The sequence below is a fragment of the Schistocerca piceifrons genome, chromosome 8 (genome assembly GCF_021461385.2).
Source record: "Schistocerca piceifrons isolate TAMUIC-IGC-003096 chromosome 8, iqSchPice1.1, whole genome shotgun sequence".
NCBI classification, from domain to species: Eukaryota; Metazoa; Arthropoda; class Insecta; order Orthoptera; family Acrididae; genus Schistocerca; species Schistocerca piceifrons.
This window is the reverse complement of record NC_060145.1, coordinates 285,868,673-285,881,535: the sequence shown is the minus strand read 5'-3', so window position 1 is coordinate 285,881,535 and position 12,863 is coordinate 285,868,673. Positions and strand designations below refer to the sequence as shown.

Below are 12,863 nucleotides of genomic sequence, written 5' to 3'. Positions count from 1 at the left end.
GCACAAACACTTTGAATTAGTCCTCTAGTCCATTCATTTTTTTAAGAACTCCACAACTTCCCTTAGATTCTTTTCCTGCCCATTTTGTCTCTGAAGAAGTTGCAAAACAATGTCTGTTGCTTACCAGTCTTTCTCTATCTAAATCATTTTTGTAAAATTTTACAGTTTTATCGACACATGTAGCATAAATAAATGTTTCCTAGTTTAAAAAATTCTGCAGAGTGATTGTTGAATCTACTCTGGAAAGATGCAACATCAGGTTGAAACCTTCAAAATATGAGTTCTTGAATAATTCTTTAGTTCCTTGATTGCTTTGTGCTGACCCAGAAAGTTAAGTTGGTCAAGATCAGCAATACCTTGATCACTTTTATGCCAAATTTTCTCAAATATAACTTAATAGATAGTCACTCAGCTTCAAAAATCAGAGTTGGAAAGAAAAAGAAAAAAGAATCTACCAGCTGTTCCCCATACCCTGCAGAATGTCTACCTGTGCTCTAGAGTCTGGAGATTAAATGTTTCAGCAAGAAGCGCTATGTAACAGATTTACTGGCTTCTACCCCATTGTTTGAAAAGGATTCAGGAGACACACTAGAGTGTAAACACATCACAAAATGATTACATGGTAATTTTGACAATGCCATAGAAGCTAACAGAAATAGACAGAAGTTTGAACACATGAATGGATGCAGAAACTTTGTTAGTTGGGATGCAATCATTTTAATTTCTATGTTTCTTGAGTCTCTGGCAACCAGTGCTGTATGAAGTGAATGATGCCCAAAATTATTTGCGAACAGGGAGACTTCACATAGAGCAATGTGCTCAGAAAATAAGTGTCTTACAGATGGTGTTGGAAGAGAAGTGATTGGAATTCGTAGAAGAGGCTTTAAGTTATGCCAAAAAGTTGTGTAAAAACTTGGCACTTCTATTGAACCTCCAAGACGAGTTAGGAGGAGACATTTCTGGTAGTGGAATTAGAGATGCTGGATTATTGCATGAAGATGATTTAAAAGGAAATATGTTTTCTTCATTATCTGCTGAAATTCAAGAAAGATCCCAGCAGCTCCAGAATTGGGCAAAAAATATGCCATAAGACCTGCAATAATACTGGGAATTGATGAGGAATGCAACCTTGATCAAGCTTGAAATATTTTCAGGGTATTTTGTCAGAGGCCATATCAATTCTGAACTCAGATTTGTTCAAAAATAAAGCAGAAGGTTTTCGTATTTTAATATGCATTTGTAAAATACAGACTGGAAAAATATACACAACACACTTGGTGTCAATGAAAAATGTAATGTATTCTGCAAGATAGCCTACAGTTCTCTGTAAAAAGATTAAAAAAGAAATTTAATAAATTTCATTCCATTTATTATTATTTTTTGCAAGTACTAGTCAACACACAAAGATCAATGCCACTACTTCTAAACACAGAATTTCATTTTCCATGGCAGTACTTAAAGACACAGTGACATTGGAAATAATGGTTGATATTGTAATTGCTTGCTTGTGATAGAGTCAAGGAATGCAACCAATTGCCGGAAGCATTGCTGGAGTATGTTTGGCCACAACAAACTGTTTCTATAAAGAAGAAGACTGTTACAAATAACACAACAATGGCATTAAGTACTTACACATACAATGTTCATAATTTTGATGTCAGTAGTACAACTTTATTTGATTTCATTGTCCTTTGTTTGACAAGACAACTGGTATATCAGAGGTGAATGATTCCAAGATGTAGTGAAGCCATGACAATCCTTTTGCTGTTTTCATTATGTCCATGAGTGTGTCCGTTGCCCTCATCCCTGTGCTCCAGGTGATGTGAGTCACACACTATTTTGCTACGCAAAATAATTTTAACTAGACCACACTTGCTAAAGGAACTTTTAATTACTTGTTCATCTACAGTTCAAGAAATACTTTAATTTATATAACTGGATGAGAATATTCTGGCACAACTACTATGCCACTGAATTTAGTCCTAGCTAAAACCACAAGCTTCTTGAACTAACTATTATCTCTACAACCTAACACATGGTTGCCACTGAAATATAACGCCATGCTTAAGTTAATACATAGTCACTCACCCCTGAAAATCAGAGTCGTAAAATAAAAATCTACCATCTGTTCCCCCTACCCCGTAAATGTCTGCCTGTACTCTAGATTTCTCAGTGGTTCCTTATTAGGTTCCCTAAATTTCTAACCCAGGGGACATTCATTTTAGATGAAATGTTTCAGCCAACAAGTGCTACGGTAATGAATCAATGGATTCCACTCCAGTATAAGCATTCTCATTCTTCTCTCATACTAAACCTTTTCCCATTACTACCACTTTCCTCCTTGGTTTCACTTCCTAGCATGACTACTTATTTTCATTCTAACATTACAAAAAGTTTATATTTCATGGCAATCTCTTGCGAGGTCTGAAATTTTCCTGAACACAACAAATCCTGGTTTAACCCTAGGTTACTAAATCCTCATAAAATTTACAATTGCAGCTGGTATCTCTTTGCAGTTTGTAATGGTACTTGAATTACGTAACCATTATGGTACCTCACCTGAACCTCTCGATACCAGTAATATTCTACTGTGTTTCTGTTAACTACTTAACATATTTCTGAGACAACATTCAGATTTGATTTCATTTGTGATACATCGATATGTTTATATTGCAATGGTATTATTCTTATATATATTCTTTCTTTTGTCACTATGATCTTTGATGTACTTGCAACTCCGATTTTTGGGCACGTAAGCGAAAGTTAGTTAGTTGTTGAGTTGTTAGAGAGTCGGACCTTGAAAAGGTCAAGTCTTGGATGTCATGTTGGAAAGATGCATTTTGTAGTTAGCTTATAAAATGTGAGGAAGATGTTTTCAAGTATGTTTTGTATTGTGAAGTGATATTTGTGTGTCATGTGATATTGCCATTAAAAGGAAGTGTAACTTAAATTTGGAGTGCTGATTATTTTTTTACACCACCATTGTCCAGTAAAAGTGTAATCTTCAAGAATGGTTTGTGAAGTGCATCTACAAAACTTTTGAATATAGCAGAATAAAACCTAGGCCTCTTTGCATCCGAGCTTGGAATCATAACCACCTAGATTTTCAATGATTGAGCCATGATTTTATGACGAGACCAGTGTGGGAAACACAAAAAGATGAGTGCCTAGATTTTTTATTATTACACGAAATGACTTTATTAACTGTGTTCTAATGACACCTGCCACATAATGTGGCTGTTGTTGCCCGAAAATGCTGACCTTTGTTGTGGTAGGGTTGTTAGAAGTTCCATCTCACCAGACACATGAGTGAGAACTGCTCTTCAGTACCTTCATAGCAAACACTGTTGTTAACAATGGCGGAATTATTTATTGCCTGACTCCAATGGTTTGCCGACACTGGTTTAGTGCTCTAGGGTTACCTGTATTCGTCCCAACAGCCAGTTAGTTTCTGTGATATGTGTTTTTTTTTTTTTGGTGGTATGGGTTATCAGCCCACAGCCCCTGAGTGTCCTGGTGGGGCTGCCACCTCATGGCCTGGACACCTGCCAAGGTTTTATTTAGGGCCTTACCCCTTAGATAGCTTGTCTTCACAACGATTTTCCGCTGTTCACATTAGGGGACTGTGTCTGCTGCCACACAATCACAAGGAGGAAAAGGAAAGGAAGGGAGTGTATAGGATGGGACAGAACAGAATAGGATAGAATAGGATAGGACAGGACAGGACAGGACACTAGACGGGACGTTGTGAGACACACTTTGTCTGGATCCTCCATGGAGACCTGTCCGGCTTGGGAGGCCCTGCTGGTAGTTACACCACCACTGGCATAGCCCTCCACTTCATTAGATCCCACAAACACCCTCGCCCACATGGACAGTGTTTCGTTAAGGCGGTGTCTCCTGAGGGGGAAAATAAAAAAATGTGGAACGCTTCACGATTTTGCGTGTCATCCTTGCGCTGGGCCATGCTAATCTTCTCTACATCGTTCCAATTTTAGTATATGTACCGCCGAAGCGAGTACCAACAGCCAGTGGTAAGCCAAAAAACTGCAGCATGCCCATCAGTATGGAGACTGATGCCACCTTGTGTAATGGGCAGTGGAAATGCCTACCGAGATCCTATCGACAATGAATTAATATAGACTTAAGACACCTACAAGTAGTCACTAAACTTAAATCAGAGCAGTGTAATTTATTTATGTGAAAGCATATTCCCTATAGGTTCAGATGTAACAAAAATATTTACTTCTCAGTGTGTGAATGTAAACAATGTGACTCAGCTAAAACATGCGGCGCAAATATTGTGGAAGTGGAAACTGCTGTTGATGTGCGGTTCTCACAGAATGGATTGGTAGCCAGGGGCTCATATTGTTAGCCAACAAACAGATTGTAATAATGCTTAGAAAGTGTATTTTTTGTGTAAGCATACTGCTGTGACTCGCCGATCTTTCAAAGTGCCGCCGCGCAGTTACGCGCGTCCTCTACATGTGGCGCTGTCTGCCAGCCATGCAGCAGCAGCACCACCTAAGCGGCCAGCCAGCCAGTGGCCGCTAGACTTGAACTCAGTTATGATTTGACTGTTAAAGTGTACACATGTCTTACTCTGTTTACTTGATCGGTGACTTTCATGTATTGCGTCTTCCTTGAAACATATTTGTTCAACTTGAAGATATAACAATTGGCGATGAGGTAGTGATTTTTCTTTTCCATCGTTGACCCACATGTTTCCATGGCTACTTTACACCAACTATTGCAAGGTCTCACAGAACAGCAAACGCTTCTCACAAATGCAATTCGTGATTTTGTCGCGGCATCAAATGCGGGGCGTCTCTCGTCTCTACCTCCTTTTCCTCCTTACGATGAGATGGCGGAAGACTGGTCTGATTACGAAAAATGTCTTCGACAGCACTTCTTGGCATTTCATGTCACAGATGAACAAACATGTAAGTCTCTGTTCCTTTCATGGATTTCACCTCAAATGTATCGGTTGTTGTCACAATTGGCTCCTTTGAAAGATCCTGCATCTTTGTCCTTTGCTGAAATGTGCTCACTTCTGTCTGTCAATTTTCAAAAGCAAACGCATGTGGTAGCCTCTCGTGTTGCCTTTTATCGTTGTCAAAAACAACTGAATCAATCCCATCGTGCTTGAGCTGCTGAACTTCACGGCCTCAGTAGCAAGTTTCAATTTGTTACTGAAGTTCACAAAGAATCCTACACCGATTCCATGGTACGGGAAGATATTATCTGATCGGCACTCGACAAAGAAGTTAGGCAACGTGCCCTTCAGTTGGCAAATCTGACTCTGGATGAAGTCCTATCCATCGCTCAGTCTTTTGAAATTTCTCGCGCCGCTGGAGCACAAATAGAGGCATGGGGCAACGTCGGGGAAATACAACCTCTGTGCAATGTTGACGAAGCGTGCAGCGTGTCCCCGCCGGCCGACGTGGCTGCAGTACGCTCCCAAGCGCAGCTTCGGCCTAACCGTAAACAAACCTCTAAGAAACTGCAGCAAAACCCATGGCAACTTCCTTCATGTCCACGGTGTTTTACGAAACGTTCGTGAGAAGATTGTCCACAACGTTGGGCCGTGTGTCACAAATGCAAAAAAAAAGGGTCATGTGTCATCCATTTGCAAATCCGACCGCATACATGATGTTCATGACTGTGACGCTGATTCTGATTCTGTGTTGTCTGTCAATTGTACTCCTTCCCTCTCAGGGAAGTTATTCCTCACTGTCCAAATACTTGGTCGAGATGTTCGCATGCAGGTGGATACAGGTTCTGCTGCCACTATCATCAATTCTCAGATGTATCTTCAGTTGGGTTCTCCAATCCTGTCACCTGTCACTAGGAAATTATGGACTTACAATAAAAAGAAGATTTCTCTCTTGGGACAATTTGATGCTGAGGTATCTTACAAATCTGTCATTCGCACTGTTCCCATATTTGTGGTCGACCATAGTAACGTGGAGAATCTTTTTGGTTGCGATGCCTTTCGCATTTTTGGGTTCTCCATGGATGACTCTGTCAACATCGTCTCTGATGCTATTCCTTATACTCAATTGGATTCCCTTTTTTCTCCTGGGTTAGGCCGTGTGAACGACTTTGAAGCTCATATCACGCTCAAACCCACTGCTCGGCCAAAGTTTTTTCGGGCTCTGCCCATTCCTGTGGCCCTTCATGATCAGGTCAAACGGGAGCTGAGCTGGATCATCTCACTGCTTCAGTGGCCTTGCTTCCTGTCACTTCCAGTGAGTGGTCCTCTCCTGTCACTGTTGTTGCTAAGCCAAATGGTGATATTCATCTCTGTGGTGATTTCAAAGCCACTGTAAATGCTCAGTGCCTTATCGACTCTTACCCTATGCCTCGACCTGGAGAATTGTTCACTACACTTTCTGGAGGCCAGTATTTTTCTAAAATTGACTTGTCAACTTCCTCTTGATGCTGCTTCCCGGCAGTTTCTGGTCCTTAACATGCCTTTTGGCCTCTATCAATACCAATGATTGCCATTCGGGGTTGCCAGCGCCCCTGCTCTCTTTCAGCGATTCTTGGAACAATTATTGCTCACCGTCCCTGGGTGTATAAATTACCAGGATGACATTGTTGCCACTGGCTCCACCACTGATGAACATCTTCATAATCTCCGCACACTTTTTCATGTCTTACAGACTGCCGGTCTTAAGTGTAATCTTCAGAAATCAAAATATTTTCAGGCATTTATCACGTACTTGGGGTTTCAACTCTCTCGGTATGGTATTCGTCCGCTTCAGAAAACTGTCACTGCGATCGATGCCCTTCCTCGCCCTACATCTGTTAAGGGACTGCAGGCCTTCTTGGGGAAAATAGCATACTATCACAAGTTTTTACCATCTGCTGCTTCGGTGGCTCAGCCGTTGCATTGCCTGTTGCATAAAAACGTGCCTTTTCACTGGTCCGTGTCATGTGATGCGGCTTTCTAGAAATTGAAGACTATTCTGAAACAGGCCCCATGCCTGGCTACTTATCGACCTGGCCAACATCTTGTTCTTGCCACAGATGCCTCTCAATATGGGGTTGGTGCAGTCCTCGCGCACCGTTTTTCTCACGGTTCTGAACAACCCATTGCTTATGCCTCCAAAACGCTCATAGATGCCCAAAAAAGTATTCTCAAATTGAAAAAGAAGCTTTGGCCATTATTTATGCTCTTCATAAGTTTGGTGTTTTTCTCTATGGATCCAAATTTCATCTTGTTACGGATCACAAACCACTTGTTTCCTTGTTTCATCCATCAACGTCACTTCCCAACAAGGCTGCACACTGCCTCCAGTGTTGGGCTCTTTACTTGTCTCATTTCAATTATGAGATTCATTTCCGGCCGACGGCTCAACATGCAAATGCTGATGCACTGTCTAACCTTCCCATGGGTCCTGATCTGGCATTCGATAGGGACAAACTTTTGTGTTTCCACCTGTATGTTGCCGAGCAGTGGGTTGTGGATGGGTTTCCCATCACTGGGGACCGGCTGGCAGCTGCTACGGGTTCTGACCCTACCCTCTTCCAGGTTTTATGCTGTATTAAGAAGGGTTGGCCAGATTGTCAGTCCACTAAGACTTCTGATCTGTTGTGGAACTACTACGCTTTCCGTTATCGCCTCACAGCTAGGGATGGTGTTATCCTCCTTTCCACCGAAAATGCTTTGCCGCGTGTTGTGGTAACTGCGTCTTTGCGTGCTTTGGCTTCCGCCTCCTTCACCAAGGGCACTGGGGTGTCTCTCGCACAAAATCTCTGGCGCGCCGTCGTGTGTACTGGCCTGGCATTGACTCTGTAATCACACACATGGTCGGTGCCTGCAACCCTTATGCGTCACAGGCCGCCGCCTCGAAGTCATCTTTGTCACCGTGGCCTTCGCCTGAGAAGCTCTGGAAGCACATACATGCTGACTTCACGGGACCTTTTTTAGGTACTTATTGGCTTCTCGTTATTGACGCCTACTCTAACTTTCCTTTCATTGTCCGTTGCACGTCGCCTATCGCCGCCGCAACCACCAATGCTCTAGCTCGCATTTTCTCTTTGGAAGGCCTTCCCTCTACTCTTGTTACTGATAATGGTCCGCAATTTGCCTCTTCCGATTTTGCGGATTTTTGTGCCCGTCACGGCGTCATGCATGTCACGGCCCCTCCGTTCCATCCACAGTCAAACGGTGAGGCTGAACGACTGGTCCGCTCATTTAAGGCTCAGATGAGGAAACTCCTGACTTCTTCTGCTGCTGATGATGCGCTTCTCCAATTTCTGGCTTCTTACCATTTCACCCCTATGGGCGACCACAGCCTGGCTGAGCTCTTACATGGCCGACAGCCCCGCACTCTATTTCATCTTCTGCGGCCTTCCAACTCACGGGCGCAGGTGTCTTCGCTTGGCCGGTTCACCGCCGACGACCTTGTATGGGTACGGGGATATGGCAGGCGGCCAAAATGGAGTCCTGACTGCATCTTCTGACACCGTGACCAGCTTCGGCCTCATGTGCCGGCAATACTGGATGCCGCTACACCACCTCCAGCCTACCTGACGCTCGGGATACTGGAATCTCTCATTACTCACAACACAGCCCTCTCACCATCATATCGGTGCCAGCACAAGAACTGACGCCACCAGGAGACATGTCCATGCAGGAACCAGATGACCATCATCTGTTGGAGCAACTCTCCTCGCCTCCTTCTCTTACGGACGTGGACACATCACCCATGTCTCCTGTTATAACAACTGAACTTGCCGCAACGGGCAGATTGGTGCACGGGGCCACAGCAGATTCAACCCCCACATCTCCTGTCATCTTGACCCGTTATCATCGGGGACACTTCTGTCTGTACGGGAAGCCTCCTCCTCAAGACTTTACGGCCAGTCAAACAACACCTATGTACATTAGCAACCTACAGGCCACCTCCATCAAGACCTGTGCAAAATATTCAAAGGGGGAAAAGTGTTGTGACTTGCCGATGTTTCAAAGTGCCGCCGCGCAGTTACGCGTGTCCTCTACATGCGGCGCTGTCTGCCAACCATGCAGCAGCAGCGCCACCTAGCTGGCCAGCCAGCCAGCGGCCGCTAGACTTGGACTCAATTATGATTTGACTGTTAAAGTGTACACATGTCTTACTGTGTTTACTTGATCTGTGACTTTCATGTATTGTGTCTTCCTTGAAATATATTTGTTCAACTTGAAGTTATAACACATACACTTTTTTAAATGAACAGTGCCTATTGAGTTACGAGATTATATTTTGAAAAGTTCTCACATTGATTCACACTGACTCTTGTACGATGCCTGCGGTGACACACAGTAAAGAACAACACAAGTGCATACAGTAGTTATGTCGATTCTGACCAGTAATGAGAGTATTGAAAATGACCACTGGTAGCAGCAGCGCATGCTTCCAGTTTGGTATAGAACGAATGCTGCACACACGCTAGTATTTCATTGGATATGTCTGAACAGGCTACACTAATACATCATTATATATCACCTGGTGTACTTGGTATGTCCTTATAGACAGCATCTTTCAGCTTTCCCGCAGTAAAAAGTCTACAGGCATCAAATCTGAGGAACAAGGCAGTCAAGGTACAGTGTGTAAGCTTTTAGATGGCAGATCTCTCTCTAGTCCTGAATCAGTAGAAGTTGGTAAACATCGGGAGGCTTCGGTAGGCATGCAGTTTCGACTGCTGCCAACATTACGTAGCTGACTGTGTTGTACAAGGTAGCCATTGTCGTCTGCTTCATTATTGTTTTGCGCTGTACTGTTCTGCATGTTTTTATTGTGCAATTGTGCTAAACATTATCAAAATGAGTGAAGAGGCAGTTGCTAGCCCATCTCGGGAGTCGCCAACAACCCCTACCGGTAGGCCTACGGTTAGAAGAGAACCAGTATTATGTAGCGATGCTCACAAAATTATATTGCACGTGATTGAATGCTGCGAAAGGGAAAGGGAACAGAAAAAATTGCTTCACCCAATTTACAAATCGTCAGTGAGAGCTGCTACATACACAGGGCAAAGCATGCGTAGCATTGGAAGATTTAAACAGTTTTCCAAGAATCATCCTGGCGAATCACCACAAACGCCTCGCAAGAAAAGGTGAGTTTCCATTTCAGATATTTTGTTCGCGATCACTTTGAAGGAGCCCCCTATTTCGTCTGAATTACTTTATATTTCATTTTTCCTTGCTACCATATTGATTTGTATGGAAACACCACTGGTTACTGTATTATTTCAAAACACATTCATATTACAGTACATATCCAAATTTAAAAAAATGCATGCAGTGCAGAAGACATTTTCTTATAAATCTTTCTCTCTCTTTTAACTTAGGAAAAGAAGTGGAGAAATCGAAGTAATGATCAATGATTTCATTGCAATTGGATGAGTGGTTTGTGAGCGCATAGTAGACAAACATACATACATTCATTTTTATATATATAGATTTTAATGTACATGACAATTTCAGTTTCGTTTACGAACAACATTTAAAGCGAGTTTTACTTCCAAGCCTTTCGTCTGCTTTTGTGTAAGCATGACGTGCAATTTGTAGTGCCAGCACTGCAACTGGTAGGCATGCCTTGTCCCCGCCCCCCTCCCAACAACGGCTCCTCTCCCTTCGCCAGCCAATGCTTGCTTCCTCCTCTCCCCACACTCCCCTCACAACTCTGCCGTCTTACAGTTAACACACTGTACAGGTCCTCTGCATCCAATCCAGTCCAATGATCTGGAGGGAATTCATGAAGCCATGCTGTTGTACTTCATGATCCATGGGCTGGACAGCCATCATGTTGGTGCCACAGGTACCTTATAGTCTGCAGAGAAACATCTTCTAGCATCCATGGAAGATGGTCTGTTAGCAGGCCAAGATGCTTGTGTGTGTTCAGTGTTCCATCTATGAAAATAGGCCTATGAGCTGATGGTTCATTATCCCACACCACTCATTTATCCTCCATGGACATGACATTCTGACTGATGAAGCCATTGGGGATTCTCAACAGACCAATAGTTCATGTTCCAGCAGCTTACCTGGCAATGATTGGTGAATGTGGCTTCATCACTAAACAAGATATAGAGTCTCCTGTCTTAATACCCATGTGCAGAAGTTAATGTGATTCTCATAACCATTTCCCTGCAGCTTTTTTGGGAGACAGATGTGATAGGGCCGCAACCTCTTTTGATGGAAAATATACAGGACAACTGCCTATCCCATGAGACTTCATGCAATTGTGAGGGAGCTAATGTGCAGATCAACTGCAACAGCAGCAAGAGCATTAATTTCTCCCCATTCTGTCATCACTTGCTTCCTTCTGTTACATTGTCTATGTGTTACACTACCACTTTCACATAACTGGTTGAAGAGGTTGATAAATAATTGCCAAGATGGTTGACATCTGTTGAGATATCTTGCCATGTACACCATACAAGAATGAACAGCATTCTTCCTACATTCTACTTATACCCTGAGCATGTCGGCTTTCTCTGCATTAGTAAATCCCATAGTCTGCTCATTACTTACTCCCGAACATAAGTGTGTTTCAATCTGTATTTAATTTCTGGAAATTAATATTCTTGTCATTAGGGATGAGACAAATGTCACATCAAAATGAAATGTATTTGATGCTCAAAACTTTGCACAGAACTTTTTCTTTCATTTAGTTGCTTCTTTTCTTTCCTTATGATTTTTCCACTTTATCTAACTACAACTGAAGTTCTGACTATCAGCATAATCTATCATAAATAAGAACCATAATATACTAATTTATTTTCTTTAATATCCCCCTTGTAGTCACTCTGTTTTGCTCCAGATTATGTATTCTGATGGGGTATTAACACCAGCAGGAAGCCTATGAGCCTATGATACAGGACAGAGAGAGACAGAGAGAGAGAGAGAGAGAGAGAGAGAGAGAGAGAGAGCAGCATGCAGCCATAGTTTCACTGAGAAAATGTATCTTATTTTGAAACTTAAAAAATATTCCTGATTCATGGAACATGTAGAAGCTGTACAGTTCCAAAATTTTATGGATACCAGCTTATTGTAGCTGGCTGAATGTAACTATGAAATTTGTTTTATTCATCTCACAAAATACAGAATTTTAAAACATATATCTGATGTACAGGAGACATGTCAAGGTTAGAATTTGATTATTTTAAATTTTGTTACACTTACAGTTTCACTTGGTGAAGAATTTACTTATTTAAAATTTATTGAACTTACAACATTTACATCCACTATAACTATCATAAATTTTTATTCCATTTTAGGGATCTAGTTCAAAGTATCACTTCATCCTTTGTGAAATCTTCCACAGAGTAGTAGAATCTTTCAATCAGAAAATCAGTTAACTAGCTTTTTAAAATATTTATCGTCATATTCATTGTGTCACACTCTTTTATTGTCTTGTGAATTTTCATGGCTATATACTGAGGAGTCAGAGCACACAATTTTAAGTGATGTGAGGTGAGCATAAAGTTTTCTTTATGTATGACTGTTCAAAATATTCTTTTTTTAAGATCAGCTCTGCTATGTAGGAAAAGAATAAGCTCAAAGATGTATAAAGAGGGGATAGTTAATATTTTTATGTCTTTAAATAATGGTTGGCATGATGCCCTTTTCTGTGCAGTGCACAACTTGTGAATATTTTCTTTTTGGCAACTTTAAAATTGGTGTAATGTTTCCCAAGTTTTCCCAAAAAATTATGAAATATCTCACAACAGGTTCAAAGTAGCTATAGTATGCTATTTTCCTGGTGTCCATGTGAGTGGCACTGGTTAAAATTTCCATTGCAAATGTGAGGCTGTTTAATTTATTTGCTAGATATTCTATACGTGAAATACAACTCAAATTTCTGTCAAAG

At 41.8% G+C, this 12,863-nt stretch overlaps 1 non-coding gene across 1 annotated transcript; it reads right to left on the bottom strand.

The window, feature by feature from the left end:
* Positions 1-3,916: 3,916 nt before the first annotated feature.
* LOC124712800 lies at positions 3,917-4,022 on the bottom strand. The gene has a single exon (XR_007005617.1). It is a non-coding gene; the product is annotated as a U6 spliceosomal RNA (small nuclear RNA).
* Positions 4,023-12,863: the final 8,841 nt, after the last annotated feature.